The 12,205-nt window shown below is 46.4% G+C and overlaps 1 protein-coding gene across 1 annotated transcript in view; it reads left to right on the forward strand.

Moving 5' to 3' along the window:
- The window catches only part of LOC146829232 (plastin-3), a 409,189-nt gene that overhangs the window by 321,519 nt on the left and 75,465 nt on the right, over nt 1-12,205 (forward strand). The window lies entirely within an intron of this gene.

Below are 12,205 nucleotides of genomic sequence, written 5' to 3' on the forward strand. Positions count from 1 at the left end.
TCAGACCCCCCCCCCCCTACTCCCCCCTCCCTTTCCGGGCATGCTCACAGCCCCACCCGAGTACTTCACAGGTCTTTAAAAGACCATTTGCTTGTTAATGCCCCTGCATCTCCACTCTGTCTCTTGCTGGAAGAATTAGCCCCCCGAAATTTGGCTCTAGTTGCGCCTCTGGTGATGGATGGAGGTCCCATTCACCATCAGAAATAACTCTGCTTGTGATGCTGGCCCTTTCCCCTGTCACGAGAGACTGAGTGGGATGGTGACCCCCCCCCCTTTCCGGATTCGAAGCAGGTTAGACATGATTGTCCTTATCGGGAGTGAACGAGGTGGGTGGCTATGTGGCAGGCACGACCGCTTCACAGTGACTCCCTGTCACTAACAGCAGCAGCAGTGCTGAAAGCTGTCACTTGGGTGGGAAAGAGGCAAGTAACTATACCATCTCCCCCTCGCAGGGGAAGAGGGCAAGAAGCACCGCCGGCCTCCCAGAGCGGCAGCGCTGCAGGGAGCATGGGAAAGGGCCCTCACGCTGGTATTTCCTGCCTCCTGCGGGCTCCCGGCTCGGAGCTGCGTGCTCGGAGGAGCTGCGCACGAGAGGCGTTCGGGGAAGGGGTGAACCAGAGGCTACCGGGAAATGCGCAGTGGAGTATGAGAGAAAACAATCTGCGCCACCCAGCAGCGGCGGAGGATAGCTGCCACCCCACCCTCCTGCCAGGCAGGCCGTGGCCAGGCCCGTGACTGCAAGGACCTGGCATCAGGAGGCACCTGTAGCAGCAGACTGGCATTCCAGTGTGAGCGCCCAAGTGTAAAGAGCAAAGAGGGAGGGATGTGGTGACATGTGGAGCTGAATGAGCGAGAGAGCAGTCACTAACTTACAGAAAGATGGGGGGGTGAAACCAGTGAATGAAGGGTACACAGGAGACAAACAGGGAGAGATAAACAAGGTGACAGAGAAGAGGAAAATAAAAGAAGGGAAAGAGTACGGGAGAGAAAGAGAAGCAAGAAGCAGAAGGTGACAGATAGGGGGTGGGGGTCATGATTAAAAAGTTTGGTGCAAGAAAAATAAAAGAAAACGGACTACCTCTGCGAGGCCTGAAAACCGAGCCCGATAGAGACCCGTTTCGAGGCTCCTTGAAAATAACTGCCGGTGCTCAGACCCGGAAAGACCCGGCCCACTTAAAGCCCTGTGGAAACATTACAAATGTACCAGTTGCTTACTAACCAGTAAAAGTCAAACCACAGGCCTATAGGATGGGTACAATAAGAAATACAAGTATGTCTGCATTTATAGTCTTAGTACATATATTCATATCTTCGGAAATGATGCAAGGGATTTTAAACATAGCAAGGAACTGATAGCATCTTGGTTAGTGCAAAAAATTAGCTTGCATTTTTCTCAGCAATTATAAGCCCACTTTACAGTGATACTAGAGTACACCCTAGGCAGATGTTCAGATAAAACTTAACTCACATTAATAGGTTAAATGTCCATAAGTGAGCCCTCAAGGAATTTGTATGTCGCAATTGTTGCTTGAAAACAGAGAGGCAGATGGTGATCCAGAACGGTTCATTCAGAATAAATGCACAGTCTCTTAAACTACCTCCCAGGTAATATTGTTTGTGGTAAATAAGTCAATCTATGAAAGATTTCAAACTTGAGCATAATGAGGTGCATGCAAAAGTGTAGGTCTCCTCAAGCTTTGGGATACTTCTACCTTGACATGCCAACCTCCCAGTATAGCCACATTTGATAATATCGATGAGAATCTAGCAACATTAGTACAGTGGCAGGGTTTGCACACAACAGAAGGGTGGATAAAAACTGCTCAACTGAGCACAGATGAAGTCCAAATGATGTGTCATTTTCATCTTTTACACTGAAAATTCCCAATCTGACGTTGTTTTGTACCCCAAGTCTGACATAGCTTATACCGTATAGTTCATATCTGCTGTTGCAGAGTGAAAGAATTGCACTCCAATTGAGTTGCATGTTTGATAAGGGTCAAAGCTGAGCACATGTAAAACGTTAAAAAAAGGTTTCAAAATAAGGGGAGGAAATATTCCCCAGTATTCATTAGGTGTCAAAACCTTGTATAACACCGCAAGTAAAATGCATACAGGTAGTTGCGTTTTTAGGTCTTGCCTGAGACAGCAGAACTGTTGCCACTTGCAAGACATTTTGTTCGCTTGCAGTGAGCTTAGAGCCCACCCATTGTTTTCCACTATTCGGCTTCGTTAGTCTTTCTTGCTTGCTTCTCATTTAACATGTGCAGGCTTCATGTCCTCTTCTATTTGACCATGCCCTGGAGCATCGCCCAAAGTACTTGTGTCCTTCCACTGCTCATGTTTTGAGGTCTACTTTTTGTTGTTTTTGAAACACTCGTGAGAATGCATCTGTCTCCATGTTGCTTGCTTTATCCGTCTCCTCCATGCCTGCGTCATTACTGTTGCTTGCCCCTCCCACCCTCTGAGTTGTTACTTGCCCCATTCCACCTTTCATTTAATTACTTGCCCCTCTCACTGTCCGTGTTGCTGCCACATACCTACTATAACAGAAAAAAGCACTATGACGTGGCCAGCACAGGCCTGCCAAAGCATTTTGAAAAACTGCACCATTTCGTACTACCTGTAGGCGCTGTACAAGGTAACAGGCAAGGCCCAGATAGAAAACATTTGTGTAGTTCAATCTTGATGTCACCAAGGCCTGGACCACTATTTTCCTAGACTCTATTTTCAAAAGAGGAAGACATTTTTCAACATACGCAGGATGCCGAAGCAGGTGCCCACCAAGGCTTGGACCTGAGACTTCATGGACAAAGCGTTATCCAGCAACCCTCCGATTTCTTACAGCCGACTGCTCGGTGTACAGTGTCTAATATTCTTCGGGCCACCAGGCGTTCCAGTTACTGTCAGCAGGTTGGCCAAAGAAGACCATCTCAGATTTATCCGAGTTGAATCTGAGCTGATTCACCTTAAACCACTGAAACACCTTATAGAGACAAGCCCTGATACTAACTCTGTTGAAATCTGGTCCTTTTTCACAGGTGAATATCAGTTGCCTATCATCCGCATAGGATATGATCTTTGCATCGTTTGCCTCTGCTGTGTGTGCCGGTCCTTTTTCACAGGTGAATATCAGTTGCGTATCATCCGCGTAGGATATGATCTTTGCATCGTTTGCCTCTGCTGTGTGTGCCAGGAGAGACCAGTACAGATTAAAAAGAGTGGGGCTAAGAATGGAGCTCTGAGGAACTCCAACCCCTATGCCTGGCATAGGGGCTGAAAAAGGGGGAAGACATACCTCCTGAGCACTCTCCTGCAGGAAATAGTCCACTCAGGTCAATACTGTCCCGCCGATTCCCAGATTCCTTAATCTATCAATTAGTCTCTCGTGCAGAACAGTATCAAATGCTGCCGACAGATCGAGCAATATCAGGACAGCCCTACCACCCTGATCCAGTATTCCTCTAATATACTCAGTTACTTCCAATAGGGCAGTTTCAGTGCTAAAGTTGTCCCTAAATCCAGATTGGGAAGGGTGCAACAGATTGTGGCTTTCTGCGTGGCTTGAAATAACTTTATTAACATCATTTTCCAGATATTTTGAAAGAGCCAGAAGGAGAGATATCGTCCTGTAGTTGGCTGGTTCAATATGATCGGCTGAAGGTTTTTTTTTTTAAAGTGGAAGGATTTTTGCCTGTTTCCAGCTAAGTGGCACTTTACCAGCAGAGAGAGAGGAATTCAATACCGTATTAACTGTGGCATTGATCGTAGGTGCAAGGGAGGCAAATAATTTAGCCGGGCATGCATCGCTTGGAGTGCCGTACCGAAGACCTTTGAGATAGTGGAGCGAGTTGGCTAATAGTATTTTAGGAAACTCTACTAAAGTAGGGGTCGGCTAAGAATCAGCCCTATGTGACCAGGATTGATCTGTCACTAGGTTCCCTTCCATAATTTCCACAAAGGATTGTTGAATTAAGGTAATTTTATTGTGGAGGGACAGAGCAACCTGCTGGGTCCATTCAGCTGAGTTTGGGGCTTCTTTCTTTGTTGCCCCAGGGGAGGTGAAGGATTTCACTATACTAAAGATTACTTTCCTTTTATTTTGAGCCGTATCGATCTTTGCTTGTAGATGGTTATTTTTAGCCTCTATTACCAGAAGGTAATGGGATTTCTGGGCCCTCTTATAGATTTTCCTATCATCCAATAGGTAATGTTTGCACCACTTTCTTTCTAGTACCCTACAGGTCCTTTTACTAGCTTAGTGGTTACTTAAACCAAGAAGCGGATGGGTGTGTCCTCGTAGAGGTACGTGAGGGCAGGGGAGTGGCCTTTTCCAGGTTGGACTTAAACCAGCATTCTAGGGTGGTGATTTCGCAATAACTATGGAATTGTTGTTGTAATAGTCTTCAGCTAGTGTATACCTTTAATTAACAGGCTGGTAGCCTTGCTACAGTATGGCTGCTGCCCTTTTCAACATTTGTTATCTGCATTAATTCCCTTCATCCTGAGTACAATGTGATGGCTGAGCTCATAACCCACAAAAGCCGTGCTAGTGCCTCTCGGTAGGGTCCCTTCCCAGCCACATTCCAGTTTCCCAGTCCTCTTTTGTCCCTACCGGAGATCTAGATACTTTGACTCCTGCCGCACTGTCTTATTTGAGCAGCCTGGAAGTGGAGACTTGCAGGGCAAGACCGGTACCAGTCACTTGGGAGGCCATACAGTATGGACAAGAGGTGCATCAGTGGGGGACTGTGGTGAGAGCCTAAATGCTTTGCTGGCTCTCAACTGCTCTGATCTGTGGGCTTTAGAGAGAAGAGCATGATTGTTTCTAGAGCGGTCAGTGAAAGGACCAGTAGCTACACAAAACATGGCCTTCTCTCCTAAGGTGCTGAACCATTATGTTCGAGGCATATGAGCTGCAGATTGTACACTTTTGCATAGATCGCCATCTAGTGTTGGGCTTGGATGCTTGCACCTTGTTGTTGTCTTGGAAGAAGTGTTTTGTAGTCACCAGATAGGTGACTCCTCCCTTGGACGATAGAGCGCATGGGCATTGACTCCATCTTCAGATTGTTTTTTTCCGCCGTCTGGTTCGGATGTAATTTGCTGCATTCCGAGTCGACGTCATTCAATTCCCCTTTGACGCGCAAAAAACTTCCACAGCTCGACGGTATTGTCTCGATTGCGAATCCCTCTCCACGTGCATCCGGTTTCGAAGACATTCTCGAGTCCGGTCGTCGACGTGTACCGTTGGGCCGATCGGCGCCATCAACCAGCATATGGAAAGGACTCCATTAAAAAAATGCAAGTGTGGGGCTAAATTCCCACATACAGATCTCCCACAAGGTTTGATACCTGTGTCTCTCGCCAGAACACGGGAGTCAACACTGCCAGGCCTGTGACTCTTTCAGGTCCAAAAAGACTATACATGATCGCCGGGCCCGACGACACGAAATGTCCAGGTCAACTGCTCCGGTGCCGGACATCTTCAAGGCAGGCTCCGATGATCCAGACACAGGAGACAAACAGGTCAACTTCTCCGAAGCAGACGAATCGGACGACCGGATTACTCCAGGTCAGCGGGAGTACTGACGTCGACGCCCCTGCCCCGAAAAAACAAAAGGCTTCGGTCACACCCTCACCTTCAGGTTCGGGTCGGCACCGACATAAGTCTTCAGAAGCCCTGCCTCTGTGCCAGGCTCCGAAGCATCCAAAGCCTCTGGATCGAGCCAGCCACAACAGGGTACCGACAAACCATTGTCGGCACCGAAGCATAAGCCTAAAGCCACGGCCCCAACAGAATCTTGGGCACCGAAACCCAAGGTCGACTCGTCGGCTCCGAAGCAAAAACCTTCGGAACCCAAAATACAGGCTAAGCTGTTGGGGTCAAACTCCACCACGGCAAAAGGGGGACAAAACCACCTCCTAAAGCTAATGAGGACAAGCCAAAACACCACTATGAGCCGAAGTCTTCGGCACCGAAGGAGGACAGTGGATCTAAAGAACTTTTTCATCCACATCCACCAGATCCTAAACAGACAACACTACAAATTGACCCCATTACTGGACAGGTCATATCTATTCCTCCTAAGAATAGGAAGTTGGACACCTCAGGGACACCTGATATACCCTCCAAGAAGAAAGACTCTTCCACCTCACCTATGAGGCCTTTCTCTCCACTTCCACAGCCTTTAAACACTGTACCTTCTCCAGCACACTCTCCAGTGCCTGCTTTCTCACCACAAGGGAACAATGATGACATGGGAGATGATGATGATGACGACACACACTCATTACATAATACTGATGATGATGTCCACAGTATCACACCTAGGGACCCTTTGGACGATTACAATGTCCCAGATGTGCCCCAGCCAGATTCATACCCCTCCAAACTATCTCCCACAGATGATAGTATAGGATTTGTGCAAATAATAGAGCTGCACAATACCATGGGGTCCAACTACATTCAGATCCCCAGGAGGAAGATTTCTTAATGGATACATTTGCTCAGCCTCAAAAGTCAACAGACACTCTCCCTATGCTGAAAGGGATGATCAAACATGCCCCGACATTTCCAGTTAGGGCTAAAGTTATTAACCCTAGAATAGAGGAAACGTACAAGCCAGTTCCAAGTGACCCAGCTTACATTAAAGGCCAGCTCCCTCTAGATTCTTTGGTTGTAGCAAATGCCTGTAAACTGGCAAATTCCCAAACCACAGGTGAGGCCCCTCCACCAGACAAAGAGTCTAAGTTACTCGATGCATCAGGCAAAAGGGTTGCATCTCAAGCTGCAAATGCTTTGCGTATTGCCAATTCACAAGCTTTACTAGCAAGGTACGACAGGACCCATTGTGATGAGCTCGAAAAACTCATTCAATACCTGCCAGACGTGCATAAAACCAAGGCAAACGTACCTTATACAAGAGGTAAAGTTAATCACTAATACCTCAAAGTGTGCACTTGATGCAGCAGATACAGCATCCCGCACAGTAAACACCAGTGTGTTACTGCGTAGACATGAATGGTTACGCATCTCTGGTTTTAAGCAGGAAGTGCAGTCTACCATCCTCAATCAACCCATAGATCAGGAACACTTGTTTGGACCCACTGTGGACACACCTTTTGGAAAAGATGAAAAAGGACACAAACAGCCAAATCCATGGGGGCTCTACAGACAACAGCTACTAGAGGGTCTTTTCGTCGCTCCTTTTATAGGGGCGCCTCAAAATCCATTGGCACTGACTCCGGCTCTTCCATTTACAAAACTCCCACCCACACCTCCGCTAACAGAGGTTATTCTACAGGAAATTACAGAGGCAATAACAATAGAGGGAGAGGACGCGGGTCTAACACCCGCAGCACCCCCACCACAAAACAGTGAATTCCCTCCACTTCCCCCAGACCATTCCACTCCAGTCGGGGGAAGACTATCACAGTTCCTACCTGTGTGGAACTCCATCACCACAGACAGGTGGGTAAGACAAATTATCCAGTATGGCTTCTGCCTGGAACTTACTGCTAAACATATATCTCCTAGCAGAACATCTTCCAGGAGTACACAATCAAATTGCGGTTCTGCTCAGTCTGCAGACACAACAAACTCACGAATGGGTAATTCATCCACCCATCATCCACCCAGACATAGAGCTGTTCGCCACACACGAAAACGCAAAATGCCCAACCTTCGCCGCCAGGTTTCCACACCCGTCGTCCAAGGGCAATGCGATATGGATGAACTGGTCTGGCAGATTTGTGTACACTTTTCTGCCACTCCCACTCATTCCCCTAGTAGTAAGCAAGCTCAGGCAACAGTCTCTCAATGATCCTCGTTGCTCCCACATGGGCACGGCAACCGTGGTTCACACCACACTTCTAGAACTCAGTGGTTCCACACGAAAAACTGCGTCTCTTCCCGAAACTACTAACGCAGAACCATGGAGACATAAGACACCCCGATCCAGGTCAACTGACTCTCGCAATCTGGCTCCTGAAGTCCTAGAGGTCGGTTACCTTAACCTTCCACAGGACTGTATGAACATCATTAAAGAAGCTAGACGCCCTACTACTAGAGCCTGTTACGCAGCAAAATGGAAAAGATTTGTTATTTACTGTAATAACAATAACATTGACCCACTGGATGCTTCAATCCAGGACATCATTTGCTACTTGCTGCATTTACAAACATGTAATCTAGCATATTCATCCATAAGATTACATCTAGCAGCTCTTGCTGCTTACTTACAAAACAGACAACACTTGTCTCTGTTTAGAGTACCTGCAATTAAAGCTTTTATGGAAGGCCTTTAGAGTAATTCCTCCCAGAGTACCACCCTCTCCAGTGTGGAACTTAAACATTGTCCTTACTAGGCTCATGGGTCCACCATTTGAACCTCTACACAAATGTGAATTGCAGTGCTTTACATGCAAAGTAGCTTTCCTAGTGGCAATCACCTCTCTCAGGAGAGTAAGTGAGATCCAGGCTTCAACCATACAAGAACCATTCTTACAAATGCATCGTAACAAGGTAGTTCTTAGAACAAACCCAACATTCCTTCCCAAAGTAATCTCTGCATTTCATCTTAATCAGTAGAGTTACCAGTGTTTTTCCAAAACCCAGATTCTGTAGTAGAAAGAGCTCTTCACACACTTGACGTCAAAAGAGCCCTCATTTATTATATTGACAGGACTAAAACCTTTAGAAAAACAAAACAGCACCATCTCCAAAGCTGGGATTGCTAGGTGGATAGTCCAATGCTTTCAAATATGCTACCAAAAGGATAAACGCACATTAACAATTTCCCCTAGAGCGCATTCAACACGCAATCTAGGGGCCTCCATGGCATTCTTAGGGAACATGCCCTTAGATGAAATCTGTAAAGCAGCAACATGGTCTACACCACACACCTTCACTAAACACAATTGTGTTGAAGTGCAGGCAAAGCAACAAGCTTCTATAGGTCAGGCTGTTCTTAAGACACTTTTTCAAACCACTACAGCAGATACTGGTGACCACTGCTAGGGGAGACACTGCTACACAGTCTATGCAAAAGTGTACAATCTGCAGCTCATATGCCCCGAACGGAAAATGCTACTTACCAGTATGCATCTGTTCTTGGCATGTAGAGCTGCAGAGTTGTACACGCCAACCCGCCTCCCCGGGACCTGTATCTGTTCCATAATTATCTTAATTAGATACAGTTACATGGACATCTCTTCTATTTCTTACTGACTCCATCATTTCCCTTTATGGCGAAAAACAATCTGAAGATGGAGTCGATGCCCATGCGCACTATCGTCCAAGGGAGGAGTCCCCTATCTCGTGACTACAAAAGACTTCTTCCAAGACAACAAGGTGCAAGCATCTGAGCCCAACACTAGATGACGATCTATGCAAAAGTGTACAACTCTGCAGCTCTACATGCTAAGAACAGATGCATACCATATTAGTACATGTTTCGGAATAATGCGCACGTTGCGGAAAGTTTTTAAATGGATCCCCTTGGAAGCCAGAAAACCTTTGATTCAGGGTCTTATTACTAATCGAATGGACTATGGCAATGCACTATTACAGTCCATCAAGGAAACCTTTTTAAACAAACTGCGGATTCTACAAAATATTGCGGCTAAATTGATCTTGAATCGGCCTCATCGAACATCTTCTGCCCCATGTCCCAGAGCTCTACACTGGCTCCCAGTGAGAAAGCGCATTCTCTTTAAGGTCCTATGCCTTGCGCATAAGTATCTCTATGGGAAAAGTCCACAATACTGGTCTAAAAAACTCTGTTGGTACAAGCCTCAGAAGGCACTCCGGTCCAGTACCAAGTCTTTGCTTACTCCCTTCAGAATATATACCACTAGGTGGTAGATCTTTTTCGTACCTAGCTCCGGCCTCCTGGAATAAATTGCCTGCTGACCTACAATCTATCCCCATTCGTAGTTGTTTTCGGAATAAGCTGAAAACTTGGCTGTTTGATCAGTAATCTTCCCCATTCTCTCCGCTCCAGAGCCGCTGCAAGCGCCATGAGACTCTTCGGAGTGATATGTTTTGCGCTATACAAAATGCCTCTGACTTGACTTGATATTGGTAAGTAGCATTTTCCTTACCCCGCGCTTTCCACTGAACACTTCTTTGACTGGGGGCTTAGGAAGACCATTCAAATCCCTGAGCCTTATCCAATTTTTCTTGGTTTGTTTTTTCCTTCAATAGCAGCCACATATGCAGAACTTTGGGATTCTCTGAATTCTCACTAAATGTCAAATTATGGCACAACCCATGATATAGTAGCTCTATATTGAATTACTATTCTCCAGCTGTTAAATGATGCCGATTTGCATATCACGACTAATTTCTTTTGATGAGCTGGTGAAAAGCACATCTGTTCTCATTCAGCCTCTGGCTCATAGATAATGTCTAGCTTTTGTAAAACTCTAAATTGCTCATTAATGGGAGACGACTCCCTGCTTTTCTGAAGAAAAAGCTGAAACTACAGGCCTCCTGTGTAACTGAGGTGGTACAAATTACTAAATGGACGAATTAAGTGTGGATGTTAACTGACCTAATACATAACAAGATAATACTGAAAAGTGCCACGAGAAGTGTACAAACAGAAATGTAACCTCGGGAAATAAGAGCCAAAGCAGGGTGAAAAGGAACGAGTGAAGCCGCAGTACATCCAGAAACGTATAATATTTTTAAGTACATAAATGGCATACTAAATGTGAAAGCCAATGCGAATCATGGGAAGCAAGTCCTGAATGAGTATAATTTGTCGATGAAAGCTTACACGTGATTGGGTGGTGTTAGACCTGGCACCATTGGCGTTGGTCTCCCTTCTGTTTTTGCTGTTGCTTCTGATGTTTTTGCTGGTTTTAGATACTTTGGGCACTGTGCCACTGCTATTCAGTGCCACAGTGCAAGTGCTCCCTATGTTAAAATGATGTATGGATTAGTGACTCCATGATTGGATTATTTGATTTACTTGTCAGACCCTTGTACAGTGCACAAAGGGTGCCCAGGGCTTGTAACTCAAATGCTGCTGGTAGGCTTGCAGCACTGGTTGTGCCACCCACAGAAGCAGCCTGTAAAGTAGGTCTCAGGCCTGCCATTGCAGAGCCTATGTGCAGTCTGGTACTGCCATGTTGACTGGCCAAGTGCACTCACTTGCTAGTCCCTAAACCTCCCCTTTTCTTCATATCGGATACCACCTAAGGTAGGCCCAAGGTCAGGGCGCATTGTAAGTATAAGGTAGGACATGCCCTGGTGTGTGTGGCATGTCCTGATGGTGAAAAAGGCTGCGATTCACTATTGCAAGGCTTACTGTTCCCCATAGGCCAGAATGGAAAGTTTGATTAAAACGTCTTATAATCCTAACTGGCCCAGGGAACATGGTAGAAATTCGAGTTTAGTATGCCTGAACTCAGAATGATAAAATACATATTTTAGTGAAGTTGGTTTTAACATTCTGTGTTTGAAAATACCACTTTTAGAAAGAAGGTATTTTCTTGCCTGACTCTCCAAGCCTGCCTCTGCTAGGTTGTGTATTCCTTGTCTGGAGTTTGAGTGACAGGGGCTGGGGGATTCCAGGAGACAGGGTGAGTCAGCAGAGGGCTGAATAGAGAGATCTGCATGTAGATGGGTGGGAGGAGTTGCACCTGGGACTGGGTGCCTTCCCTCCACAATGCTGGCTCCACCTCCTGTGGTGCGTCTGATGTCCCTGGACTACACTGTGAAAGGAAAGAAGGAGTCTTGTCAACTAAGGGCTCCAGGACTGACCAGAAGTGATTTGGACTAGGCAAAGGCCTCTCTGCCTTCAGAGAACAAAGAGAATGAGTATAAAAGGGGGGACCCAGACCCCAGAATTTTAGATCACTTTTGGGAAACAAGAAGAACCTTTGCTGAGGAGAGGAACCAGAGAGAGACTGCAGGAGGAGAATATCCCTGTGCTGTGTGCTGTTTGGGGGATTGGCTTGCAGTGGTTGCCTGATTGCCAAAGAAAGAAACTTTGTGCTACTTTCATCAACTTGTAAAGGATCTCCAAGGGCTTGAAGATTGAGCTTGCCTCCTGCTGAAGTCTCAGGGACAACAGACTTCACCATCCAGCTCCCCTGCATTCCCTTGCTGGGAATTGAAGTGCCTGCTGTTGAGCTGGGCCTTCTGAGAGACTGTGTGTCGCTAGGAGCTGGAAGCTTGACTCAAGGTGAA

Source organism: Triturus cristatus, chromosome 5_2 (genome assembly GCF_964204655.1).
Source record: "Triturus cristatus chromosome 5_2, aTriCri1.1, whole genome shotgun sequence".
In the NCBI taxonomy this organism is placed as follows: Eukaryota; Metazoa; Chordata; class Amphibia; order Caudata; family Salamandridae; genus Triturus; species Triturus cristatus.